This window comes from Castor canadensis, chromosome 9 (genome assembly GCF_047511655.1).
Source record: "Castor canadensis chromosome 9, mCasCan1.hap1v2, whole genome shotgun sequence".
Taxonomy (NCBI): Eukaryota; Metazoa; Chordata; class Mammalia; order Rodentia; family Castoridae; genus Castor; species Castor canadensis.
Window position 1 is genome coordinate 7,391,652 of NC_133394.1, and position 12,945 is coordinate 7,404,596.

Consider the following 12,945-nt stretch of genomic DNA (forward strand, 5'->3'; position numbering starts at 1 on the left):
AAGTGCAGACATACAATGTTTATGTGACAATGGGGGCAGAAATTATAGTGATGCAATAGTCATGGGGCTACAAAAGTTCCTAGTAAATATCAGGTTTGTACATGGAATGGATTTGTTCTCAGAACCTCCACAAAGAATCCATCTTGCTAACACATTGATTTGGACTCTTAGTTTTCAGTCAGTGAACAAGTTTCTCTTTAAAGTCAATGAGGTTTCAACAAGTTCTTACTATAGTCTTAATAATCTAAAACTGAACAGATCTCTGCCTCACAATGCTTAATGTTAATGCTTTAAGATTTTATTAAAAAGGAATATAAAGCCACAGGAAGTTCCAAAGAGGTTCACAGTACCCACCCTTTACCCAGCCTTTCCTTTTTCTAACATCTTGCCTAAGTAGAATGTGGTATGAAACCCAGGATGTTGGTACAATCCACAGAGCTTCTTCAGATTTCTATAATTATACATCCACTGTGTGTTTGTGCATGTGTGTGTGTGCTCACACATGTTTGAGCATGTTCTGCAGATTCTCATCAGCATTTATTATTCTCACATTTTTTAAGCTATTCTGATGGGTACATAGTGATATATTATGGTTTAATTTGCACTTTACAATGTATAATGAATTTGTGCATTATCTGTCTTCTTTAATATCTGTGTACATCCTAATTTTGTTGTTCTTTTAATGGTTACAATAGAGAACTGAACTAATTTACATGTATGCTTTATGCCTCCACCATATGCTCTGAATAAATGTTTATCTCTCATAAAAACACAATAGGGACCTTTTGAAGCACAGATATACAAAGTTTCAAGTCAATAAAATAAAACAATATATGAAATATAAGATCTGTTATATACAAGGGAAAATGCTTTGTTTCTTAAACTGTGATTTCATGGTTGCAATTGTTTGGTGAGATACAGAATTAAAGATAGATTTCATAAACCAAAATGGAAATAGTCAACAAGAATGAAAGGGATTTGGGTGCTTCCGTCTCTGTTCACTCTATCTGTGTTCTCTGGAGTCTGTAAACCAAGTCATTTCCCAAGGCTACGATTACCCCTCAGTTTCCTCATTCCTTTTTCTTGGGATTTTGAGATAACCTTAGTTTCTAGAAACTTATTCAATGGAGCATGTAGGAATGTACTGTAAAATATTAATTTTAGGATGTTGATTGCACAGAATTTAATAAATTAGAATTTTAATTTGCCATTTTTGTTTCTTATGACTTCAACATTTCCCTTTAATGCCATTTTAATTTCATTATGTTGCTTACATTTTGACTATGTTTATTGCTTGTTTTATATTTTATGTTAATTACTTTGTTTCTTTCCTGAGTTAATTTTCTCCTTCACTACTCAAGGGAATTTACCTTCTCATACTGTGAAAGAAAAACCAACAACTTCTCTGAAATATAAACTGCAGCTTAATGGAAAGATAATTAAATTCTTTGAGAAAATATCTGATGATAATGATTAGATATTTACAAAGCAACATAAATACAGCTACAAAAATAGGATAAGAGATAGTCATTCACTTTCCAGGGCTTGCAATAAAATTCAATGAATAAAAATAAGCAAACATTTAATTTTATCATAAAGTAAAATGAAACGAATAAGAAAGGCACAAAGACATGATGTGCAGAGAAGAGAAAAGAGAAACAGTTGAAAGAGAGAAAAAGAACAACAAAAAGTTTAAAGCATTTATAATGGCTAATTAGATGATCTGCCATATAAAAAGCCTAAAACAGACAAAGATTTTGTTAGAATCTAACAGATAACACAGTTGAGATTTCCAGAACCCTACTTCTGCCATCAAAAGATGTTAGTCCTTGAGAAAGCTATTCTACCTTCTTAAACCTCAGCCTGCTAAAAAAAATGCATATATCGCTTCTCGGCCTTTTGGCTAAGATCAAGTGTAATGTCTGATATGTCCTCTATCTGAGGACAAGATCTTAAATGGATTTTGGGGATCAGGAGATGGAATAGGAGCTTGCTCTGTCCACTCCACGCATCGACCTGGTATTGCAGAACCTCCAGGAACGGAATGGTGAACCAAAAAAAAAAAGGAAAGCATATAATAAGACCACTTGCTTTTGGAAAGACATTGTACTTAAGTGTAAGCATGTAGTTCACTTCCAAACTTTTTTTAAATTTTTGTTTACTTTTTGTGATATTTGCTAGGCAAATGTTCTAACACTGAACTGCATTCACAACTTTTGAAAATTTTATATAGTATGTGTTCCATGATTTTTTTTTATTGCAGACACCATGAGTTTATTATAGGGGAAATGTCAGTGTAAATAAAGTCAAATATTCCATAAATAATCACAAATTAAACTTAGCAACATACACATTATGACTAAGTAGGGTTAATTACAAGCATTCAAGGATGAATGAGAGCATTTAGAAAACTATACTTACATAATTTTGCTTATTTAAAATTAAAAGGAAAAACCAGGCTCCAGTAGCTCATGCCTGTATTCCTTCTGAGTTCAGGAGGGTCATGGTTAGAGGCCAACCCATGCAAATAGCTCACAAGACCTCCAACTCCAAAAATGATTGAAACAATATGGACTGGAGATGTGGCCTCAAGCTGTACAGCACCTGCCTTGTGAAAGCCTGTTTTAAAAGCATAAAGCCCTGAGTTCAAACCACAGTCTTACCAAAAAAATTTATTAGGTGCATAGATGTGAAAAAATTCTTTGTTGGAAGTCTATAGTTATTTATCATAAGCACTTTTAGTAAACTAAGAATAACAGAACATTTCATAACAGCAAAAAATAAGCAAATAAAACAAACCTTGTATTTAATGGTGAAATGCTGGAAGAATTTTCTTTAACAGCAAAGAATACAAAAATGTATTTTCCTACCAATATTTTTTTGTGGTACTGGGGCCAGAATTCAGAGCCTACACCTTGAGCCACTCCACCAGCCCTTTTTTGTGAAGGGTTTTTTCAAGACAGAGTTTCACAAACTATTTGTCTGGGTTGAATTAGAATCAGGACCTCTTAATCTCTGCTTCCTGGTTAGCTAGGTTTCAGTTTCCTACCATTTTTATTGAACATTATATCTAGGTCATAACCAATTCAGGAAGACAAAGAAAAGAAACAGTGTAAGACTGGAGAAATGGAACAAGTATGTGAAATTGCTCTGCATATCGACTACAAATATTTATGTTTCCACCAGTGGTATTATTTCTTGACATCCTTGGCAAGCTTGCTGCTGGGAGACCTTTAGTTATTGTCAGATTAGGAGCATTACAGATAATATTTAATTGCAATTATAATTCTATATTTCCATCACTTCTAAGGGAATTAATTATTTTCATTTATTCTTGAGTTACAAAGATCAGATATCCCCCCCTTTTTTATAAATTAAGTACTCTTACATTTTACTTTTGGTTTCTAGAAGAGTATTTCAAACACTAGATACGGATTCTCTGCCAAGTACTACTCTCTATTAGCAAACATAGTGTACTAACATACAGTTGAACCAAAGGATTTTTTTTTCAAAAGTGCACATGGAGTAGGTTGCCATTTATATGGAAAAATCAGCAAATTACTATTGGAAGACATACTTGTCATAGGATGATAAGTAGGGGAGGTACAGTATACATAGGAGTAATAACTGCTGGGTTCAGGAATGTAGTTATCTCCTGGAGGAGGGAACAATCTGATGCTGAATGTGAATGAGGACTTCAGTTGTGCTTGCTTGAAGTGTTGATATCTTAGGCAAAGTGATGGATGATCACTTTTATGTTGTCATAAAACACACATATATATTATATGTCTACATGATAAAAAGTAAATATATATGATATTACACATTAATGCATATTTGTATCATTATAAATATGGATATATGGTAATAAAATATGTCTATATTGCATAATATATAATATTCTATATATAATAATATTCTATATAATTGTGCTATATATATGTATAATATATAGCACAATTACTCATATACCCATATGCATCTCTTTTCATGACTGATATATTTCCAAAATAAATGATATGTAATCTTGCAGTTAGGAGGCACAGTATATCCTGATGATTCAGTCTGCTGAGGCTTCCAGGTGGTATTTCTGAGTTCTTTTTACTCACTTTCTATTCTTCTCATTCAGTGAATTCATCATTTTAAGAAATATAGTTTTAGTTTCTAAATTCTCTATCACATAAGAAACAGAAAAAACAAATAAAAGTAGCATAATCAAATTATTCTCTCTCACATAACACTATTCTAAGGACAGGCAATTCAGAGTTATTTCTGTACAAAGGAATATCACAGTGGAACTGCACCACCATAGTTCAACAAGACTTCTATCTTCTTTCTCCATTAAATTCATAATCTCAAGAAAACATATACAGTTGCATCATAATCATATGCCCATGTGCAGGCAGAGGACAGAGGTCAGTGAAAAGAATAGTTGTTTGTCCTTGACTTAAGGACATTCCCAAAAGTCTCACTTATCAACTTAGCCACATATATCACATATATTTTTTCCAGGCTTGTTCTGTGGTTTTTGTGCAGAAAGAAGTGGGATGAACTTTGTTCCCAAGGTCTAGGTCTACTCTTTCTTTGATGACTGTAAGTTTTTAGACAATGGATATCAATAAGCAATGGTCAAGAGATTCCTTTCTGAGCTCCAACTCGTCTTCTATACAACATTAGAAAAGAAATATCTCTCTCATTACAAATATAGATATCTCTATTTTATAGATATCTATATATAGATATCTCTCTATGTTCTTTCTACTAAGAACAATTTATTTTCATTCAAAGAAAACAAAATATCACCATCTTCTGGATTCCAAAACAACCATTCCTTTTACTTTCAGACAGTGAATGTTGAATTATTTAATTGGTTCCCTAATTATTTCCTGTCTTGGTACCAGTCATCAGAGGCTTATGTCAGGATGCAATGGACTTTCACACTAAGTGAAAGTCTCTCATTAACGTTTCAGCTTAAGGCCATACCTCTATACAATAATAGTTAGAAAGCACTTACAATGAGCAAGCATTATTCTTTGCATTTTATATGCAACTAATGTATTTGTTGAAAAATCCATTCTAAGATCTTTATCTTATATATTAGAAGAGCAAGGATCAAAGAGACTAAACAAGTTTTTAGACCACATGGTTAGAAAATGGTGAGATCGGGACTCTATTCAAGCAGTATGGTCAGAATCTATGCCTCTTTCAGATTTCTGAATCTGCTAAGCTGTATTTGCTACTAAAAGTTTCTGCATCTGACGCTTGGTGTATAATATACTGGAAAGTAAAAAACATGACAAATAAGTTCCATTTTGTGGTAGACATAACCATCTTACAGTGCAGCCATTTTACTCCAGGCAATAGATGCCAGTGTTTTCTTGTACTATTGGATTTTTCTTCAAACATCTTTGACAGGAATAGTGTGTTAGTCTGACTTTTTGTTACTATAACAAAATATTTGACATAAACAACTTAAATGAGAGAGGACTTATTTTGGCTGGAGGTTTCAGGCTATATTCCTCTGTTCTGTTGACTGGGCCAGTGGTAGGTACATCATGGTGTAGCTGGGAATATGCGGCAAAACCTACATAACTCATGGTGGACAAGACGCAGACAGAGGAAAGGACCAGAGATCACGTAGTACCTTCAAAGGCATGCCCCGGTGACCTACTTCCTTCAGCGAGGCCTCACCTCCTAAAATAGTGTCACCATCTGGGACCACATGTCTACTACATTACTGTGTGAAGGACATTTCATATTCTAGTCACAGTATTCCACATGTGGTTCCCAAAGGTTCATTGACATTTCACAGTGAAGAATCAGTCTGATCCATTTGGTCTATTTGGTCCCCAAGGCCTTACAGCTCCAATATTGTCCAAAAGTCCAAGTCAAATGTGACTGTGAACTGACACTTCTGAAACCCTTTCCATAATATTTGGGCAGACTTCTGAACATTTTCCAAAGGATTTTAAGCATGTGTCATAAATATTCAAATGAAGACCTAGGCTTTCCACCCAATCAGGTACATATTTTCCATAACCATTTTCAAGCTGAGCCTGATTTTTCTGGAACTCTTTGGAAAGCTGTCATCATTGCTACCCTGTTAGCAATTTCTGCCTTGGCCAGTCTCATCTGGAGGACTCTTCTTCCTACAGAATTGCTAAGACATCATACTAATTTATAGCAATTTTATGAGAAGATTGACTATATCAGAGAAGAAAATGAATTAGTTTTTGAATAGTTATCAGTATGCGACAGAAGATCAAAGAATCTCTAAGAAACATTTTGCTGAACTTAAGAGGCAAATGATGATCTCTGATGAGGGGGAAGTTAAGGAAAACTCCAAAATTTCTGAAGGGATTAATTAATCTGTGAATAGTACTATTCAGGGTTCATCTTCTGGTCTGCAATGAGAGGGGGCTCAGAATGTCAAGAATCTGAACTTGATGGTGTATAAAGACAAATCTACAGAAGGAGTCACTGAATGTTTCAGAGATGTAAGGGGTTCTATACATCTTTAATGGAGCTCAAGTCACTGAAGAGAAAGAGAAAGGAGTCCCTGAATGCTTCAGAGATGTAAGAGGTTCTATATATCTTTAATAGAGCTCAAGTCTGAAGATGAAGAGAAAGATAAGTCCGAAGATGGGCAGGTAAGGGGGAAAATGCTCCACTGAAAATAAGGAAAGCAAGATCCACAAATGATGGTTGGGAAAATTTAAAGTTGAGGGTCTTGAGGTCCAATATATTTATCCTGGAAGAAAGTAAGAAGAATCTGAAAGAGGACTGTCTTGAATCAATGTCTGTGAAAGGAAGCTGAATTTAAAATGTTTCTTCACCCAAAACTAATACCTGTTGAAACTGCTCTAGGAATCAGGGGAAAGAGGATGGAGGAGAGCAGTGAAGGAGTGAATTCGAGTATGAAATATTTGACACATTGTAAGAACCTTTATAAATGCTACAATGTACTCACACTCAGCATAACAATAAAAAATAAAATGCTTCTGATGAGGAACAGGCATGGTGGTATATGCCTGTAATCCCAGATAATTGGAAGACAGAGGTAGAAAGATTGAAATTGAAGGCCATCCTGGGCAAAAGTGGGAGACTTTATCTGAAAAAAAATAAATAAAAAAGGACTGGGGTTATGGCTCAGGTGGTAAAGTACTTGCATAGCAGGTAGGAGGCCCTGAGTTCAATCACCAGCCACAAAAATAAATAAATAAATAAAGTGCCAGTGATGAGTGTGGACCATCGAAGAGAAAGATTTTCATGGGCTCAGCGACACAAATACTGTTGTGAGAATGAGTGTGTTGCCCACTATAGACTACAGCTATTGCTTTTAGGATAGTGTCAACAATACTTGTCCAAATGTGATCAGAATACAAAAAGAAAAAGATGCTGTAATTGTAAGGTCAAAGACATTCAGTTGTATTTAGGATGCTGTGAGTTATCTCATTATGATACTACTTCCAATTAACAACAAAATAGTAGCTTAGATATCAAAACTACTTACTTGTTCTATAATTATGATTTTCAGGACTTGATCTCTATGTCATTTCTCATAAACTGCAAATGAATGTGGGAGCATATTCCATAATTTAATAAATCTGAATTGTGCACTTTAATAGAAATAGGGTTAATTCAAGATAATTAGATCTAAATAACTTATCACCAGAATCAATTTAAACTGATTAACCCAGTTTAGAACACGAATTGCACCTGAACTGTTACTTCTGATGAAAAATTGAAAAAAACTATAAGAATATGTTTTCCTTTCATTTTTTCTTTTTATGACACATTGAAATCTTCTCATCTTTAATTACATGTGCTAACAATATTCTCACAAAATCTGATGCTGATCTGTAAACAAGAGTTAGGCAATATTTGTAAAACTTGATATAATGTTAATTTACAATTTTCTGCTCAACTAATGTTTGCATAAATAATGGATTGAGGTTTTGCTATTTCCATGATCTTTGTTTAATTAGACACTCTTGGCAATTCAACACAATTGTAAGGGGAAAATGACAGATAATTTCTTCTTTGCAATAAATATAATTACATGAGCTGTTTGGAAAATAAAATATTTTCAAAAGATTTTTTTTAAATCTTCCTCATGTCACTGAAGCTTGTTTGTTCTGTCTAGTGGGAGATGACTATGTTTAATTTATTATAAAATATTCAAAATCCAATTTAATAGCTATGGCAAAAGAAGACTAACGATATTGTTATAGGTAAGCATAAATAACACAGATACCCAGGTACCCTCTTCAATGCACCCCTTTCACACACATACACACTCAGGCCAATGAATTTCTCTTTCTTCTAAAGATCTGTAGACCTAGAGGTGAGAGCAGAGAACTTTTTTATAAATCTATAAAGAAAGGCAAGAACAAAATGTACTATAGTATTTAGATTTCTTTAAGAACAACTAAGAGAATGGAAATAAAACTCTAGATATTAATATATTTCCTTTAAATTAAATATATTGTAAGGATACAATAAGAACTGTTCATATCTGTATAACCACTACATAATAGAACCTTCATTGTGAACCCATAACACCTGAATCCAATGCAAAATCTGCGAATTGCCACATCAACCTATTAATATAGAACTTCCAGTCAAAATTATTTCTTCATTCTTAAAAACTGTGGTTAAAAAGTATGAGAACTTAAAACAATCATATTAAACAAAGAGAGAGTTTAAAGGCAAAGAATGAACCAAAAGTGGTCATTCCATAACATAATGGGTTCAAAAAATTTCTATCACCTTGTGATGTCATAACCACTAGGATGTGATAGCTCAAATCACTGGTCTTGTGTTTGTGGTGACACTGGTATGAACAAATGCACTTCACTTTTAGCCTAATAAAAGGATACACATACAATTATGCACGATACACACTTGCTAATGGTGGTAAACATCCACGATATAGGCTTATGAATTCACTATGCTATACCTTTCTTCATTGTTTTAGAGTGTCTATTTCTACTTATAAAAAGTTAACTGTGAAATAGTATGCCACATTTACAATGGTAGCAGTATCACACATTTTGTTCCCCACATCTCTTGATGGCTTTACTTCCCCTTGTACTTCTCATAGTCGGTCTCTCTTTTGTTAATCATAGCTCTAGAAGTGATTTACTGGCATATATGCCAATATATGCACATCATATATTCTAGGTGTGTCCAAAGCTACATTGCCTACTCATCTGTGTGTGGGCAAGCATCCCTTATGCTGTTCACAAACAACAAAATCTCCTAAGGACACATTTCTCAGAATGTATTTCCATCATTAAGCAAATCATAACTTCATCTACAGAAGATTTCAAGATGTTCAAGAAAATCCTGAAGCTCTAGCTTCCTCACACAAGGATAGAGATTAGGAACAGGGGACAGAGCGTAAGTAAGTGAGTGAGAAATCCTCAAATAGCACCTTTGATGTGAAAATGTTTGCACAAAAATAAAAGAATATTTTAGGAGACAACAGACTCACTCACTCACTCAACACCACATACCTGGCAATGTGACTCTTAAAAAAATTCACATATCGGTTTTTATGTCATGTCAAACACTAATGACAAAAGCAATTTTCTAATCCTTTTATGAAGGAAAATAATAAAGAAAAGATAAATCGAGTTCCAAGAAACAAGTCTTATAATAGCATTACACTTTTTGTCAATGAGCTGCTAGAAGATTGTCATCACACAGAGGGAGAATGGGATGAATTTTTAAATTTATATCAGAGCAAACTATTAATCGATTTTAAATGAGAAAAGTGTTCATAATGAAAAATATTGAAGATTTGCTTGCATGGAGGGAAATCATTTGTATGTTGATTTGATAAAATGTGACTAAACACCAAAAATGAAGTATAAATTTTCTGGGGCTGTCAGAGTGGTTTAAGTCATAGAGCACCTGCCTAGGAAGCATGAGGCCCTGGGTTTAAATCCCAGTAGACCAAAAAATATTTACCTACAATCTTAGTTTTCCATTACTTAATCTTCTAAAACAACAGCAGGCATCTGGAGCAGAGGTAGCTAATGCTTTGTTTTAAATGCTGTTCTTGGGTCAAACTGAAAACTGACAAATTAAGACTGCATGACAAATTGACTTTTTTGGAAATATTTTACTTCTTTGCAAAAGATAATCGCACATGTAATTTTATCAACAACAAATGCAATCAGAAAATGTTGGCTAATTGTAGCATTACAAAACATAATCATAGTCCAAAACCATTTAAGTATAAAGTCACCATGATTTTAAGGGTTAGTATTACATAACAAGTAAATATTACATGAAACAGCTGTTGTAACATTAAAATACAGAAGAGTAAATTCAACTACGTACAACAATTAGCTCTGAGTTGAGTAGCAGTTACAGAATTATAATAATGAGCCAATGCTTTAAATTTTCTGCTGTTAGATTCAACTACAGAGAATGAAAAACACATTCATTCTTAATGCAGTGCAGTATAAGTATTGTCAGTATTGAGGTGAAAACTAAGGTAAAGAAAAGAGACTCTACATGCTCATTTCATAAAAATGTAAATTGGCAAGTTGGTATTTTTAAGTGAAAATCTTTGCCAGATATTTATCTAATAAAGGATTGACATCCAGAATATATAAAGAGCTTCAAAAATTAAGCACAAAAAGAACAAACAATCCCAGTAACAAATGGGCAAATGATCAGTTCTGGAAAGAAGTAGAAATGGCTAACAAATACAGGAATAACTGTTAACAACCTTACCCATACAAGAAATGCAAATCAAAACAACTCTAGAATTCCATCTCACCCCAATCAGAGTGAGGTGCAAAGCATGGAAGTAGCACAGATGCACATGGACCAATGAATGGATAAAGAAAACGTTATATATATATATATACATGATGTAGTATTATTCAGCCATAAAGAAGAATGAAATTATGTCATTTGCAGGAAAATGGATGGAACTAGATATCATCATGTTAAGTGAAGTAAGCCAGACTGAGAGAAACAAATATTGAGTGTTCTCTCTCAGATGTGAAATCCATACATGCAAATGAATGACAGGACGGTCAAGCAAGGACTACTTGGGGTTTAAGGATCAGTAGGAAGGGGGTTGCAAAAGGAGAGGGAGAAATGGAGATGAAGGTGATCCAAGTATTTTACATACATGTGTGCAAATAGAATAATATAAACTTAAAATTTTAAAACAGAGTGGTAGATAAGAAAGAGTAATATACGGATGCATTTGATCAAAGTACATTAATGCAGGAATAGGAATAGTACAGAATATCATACTAGTTCCAATTTATATACATCAATAACATATTAAAATTCACTTCCATTTAAAAAGCTAACATTGATAATCAATTAAAATTATTAGAGTGTTAAAATGAGCACAAGCAGGAAAGAAGCAAAGGACAGTTGAGGCTGAAGGAATAAGTTAAAAGCTCATCCATCATAACCTCAAAATAACAGAAAAGCATTTATAGCCGATTAATGAAAAATTAGCAATCTAAGCAGACACTGAACAAGCACAGGTGTTCTCCAGAGCAGCCTGAGCAGAGATAATTATAGCCTCGGTGAGCACAGCCCCCACACAGAGCGTTAGGCAAGGAACTGCTGAGTTTCTTTTAACTCCATGAATACCATGTGTTTTATCCTTTCAAAATACACACAATCACTTTCTACAGCTTTTATACATTAAAAATGTCCTACGTTTTAATGGTACTTCATTTATTGCCAGGTGAATCTTGGCAAACATATTAAACTAATAGTTCTGATAAAGTAAAAATGATAAATTGAACTTTTTTAGTAGTACTAGGGTTTGAACACAGTGTCTCATACTTGCTAGGTAGACACTCTACCACTTGAGCCACTCCACCAACCTTGCATTCTTTACATTGCTATTCATTGAAATTTCCAGGAGCTAAGATATTTTTAATATTTAACATTTCTGAAATTATTCTTATAATATTTCATTATTTTTCCTAAAGTTAATAAATATATAACTATATAAGGAATTCCATTTACAATGTTCTAAGTTTCTTTCATTTTCTTGTTATGCCTTTGTAAGTACAATGTTAGAGAGAACAGGTTTTTGAATCCTAAAAAATTTGGAATATTAAAACACTATTAATAACAGGAGCTTATTAATTGGATTTGATGAGTCAGGCACCATTCTAACTGCTTTACATTCATCACCTAATTTATTAATCACAATAGCTGCCTCACTTAGCTAATTCTTATGATCTCTGTTTTACATGCAAGGAAGTAGAGGTTAAAGAAGCAAGGTGTCTTGCTCTGGATTTATTCTTTAATTCAACAATAAATATTTATTAAATAGGCACCATTCTATGTAATTGGTGAAATCATAGGAAGGGGGAAAACAGACAATCTTTGCTCTCTTGGAAGATACTTTGTAATGGTGAGCATGGAACTAAAAATAAGTTAAAAAACAATTATACAGTTTTCTATAAAATATAAAAAACTATTAAGTATTATTGAAAAATGAGAATGGCAAAATCTACTTTACCATTGGTAAAGGTGCAGTTGACATCTTAATTATGATGTCAGCGAGAACTCATTGGGAAGGCAGCCCTGGAGCAAAGGCTGGGAGGACATGAGGATGACAGGCATCAAGATGGAACCACAGAGCATGAGGACAAGGGACTGCAGAGGGAGGCAGGGGTATGTAGAAATCAATGTAAAACCCCGCCATCACTGTAAGGATTTTAACTTTTACTTAAAATGTAAGGAGAAACAGCTAATGTTCTTAGTATTATTAAAAATGGAACAGTGACTATATCCAAATGAGTGAGTTAACTCACTAAGGAAGCCACACCACAGCTGGGCTGGATGGGTCATGGTCTGGATAGAGGAGTGTGGGCAGCAGAAAGAGGAATTCACATGAAAGCATGCCACAGGCACCAAGGCCTGGATGCACACATGTATGGG

General features: G+C 33.9%; 1 long non-coding RNA gene and 1 pseudogene across 1 annotated transcript in view; both read left to right on the forward strand.

Annotated features, from left to right (window-relative positions):
• LOC141410710 (uncharacterized) overlaps positions 1-12,945 on the forward strand; it is a 115,222-nt gene that overhangs the window by 79,568 nt on the left and 22,709 nt on the right. The gene's annotated exons all lie outside the window — the stretch shown is intronic.
• On the forward strand, positions 1,884-2,058 carry LOC141411083 (U2 spliceosomal RNA; annotated as a pseudogene).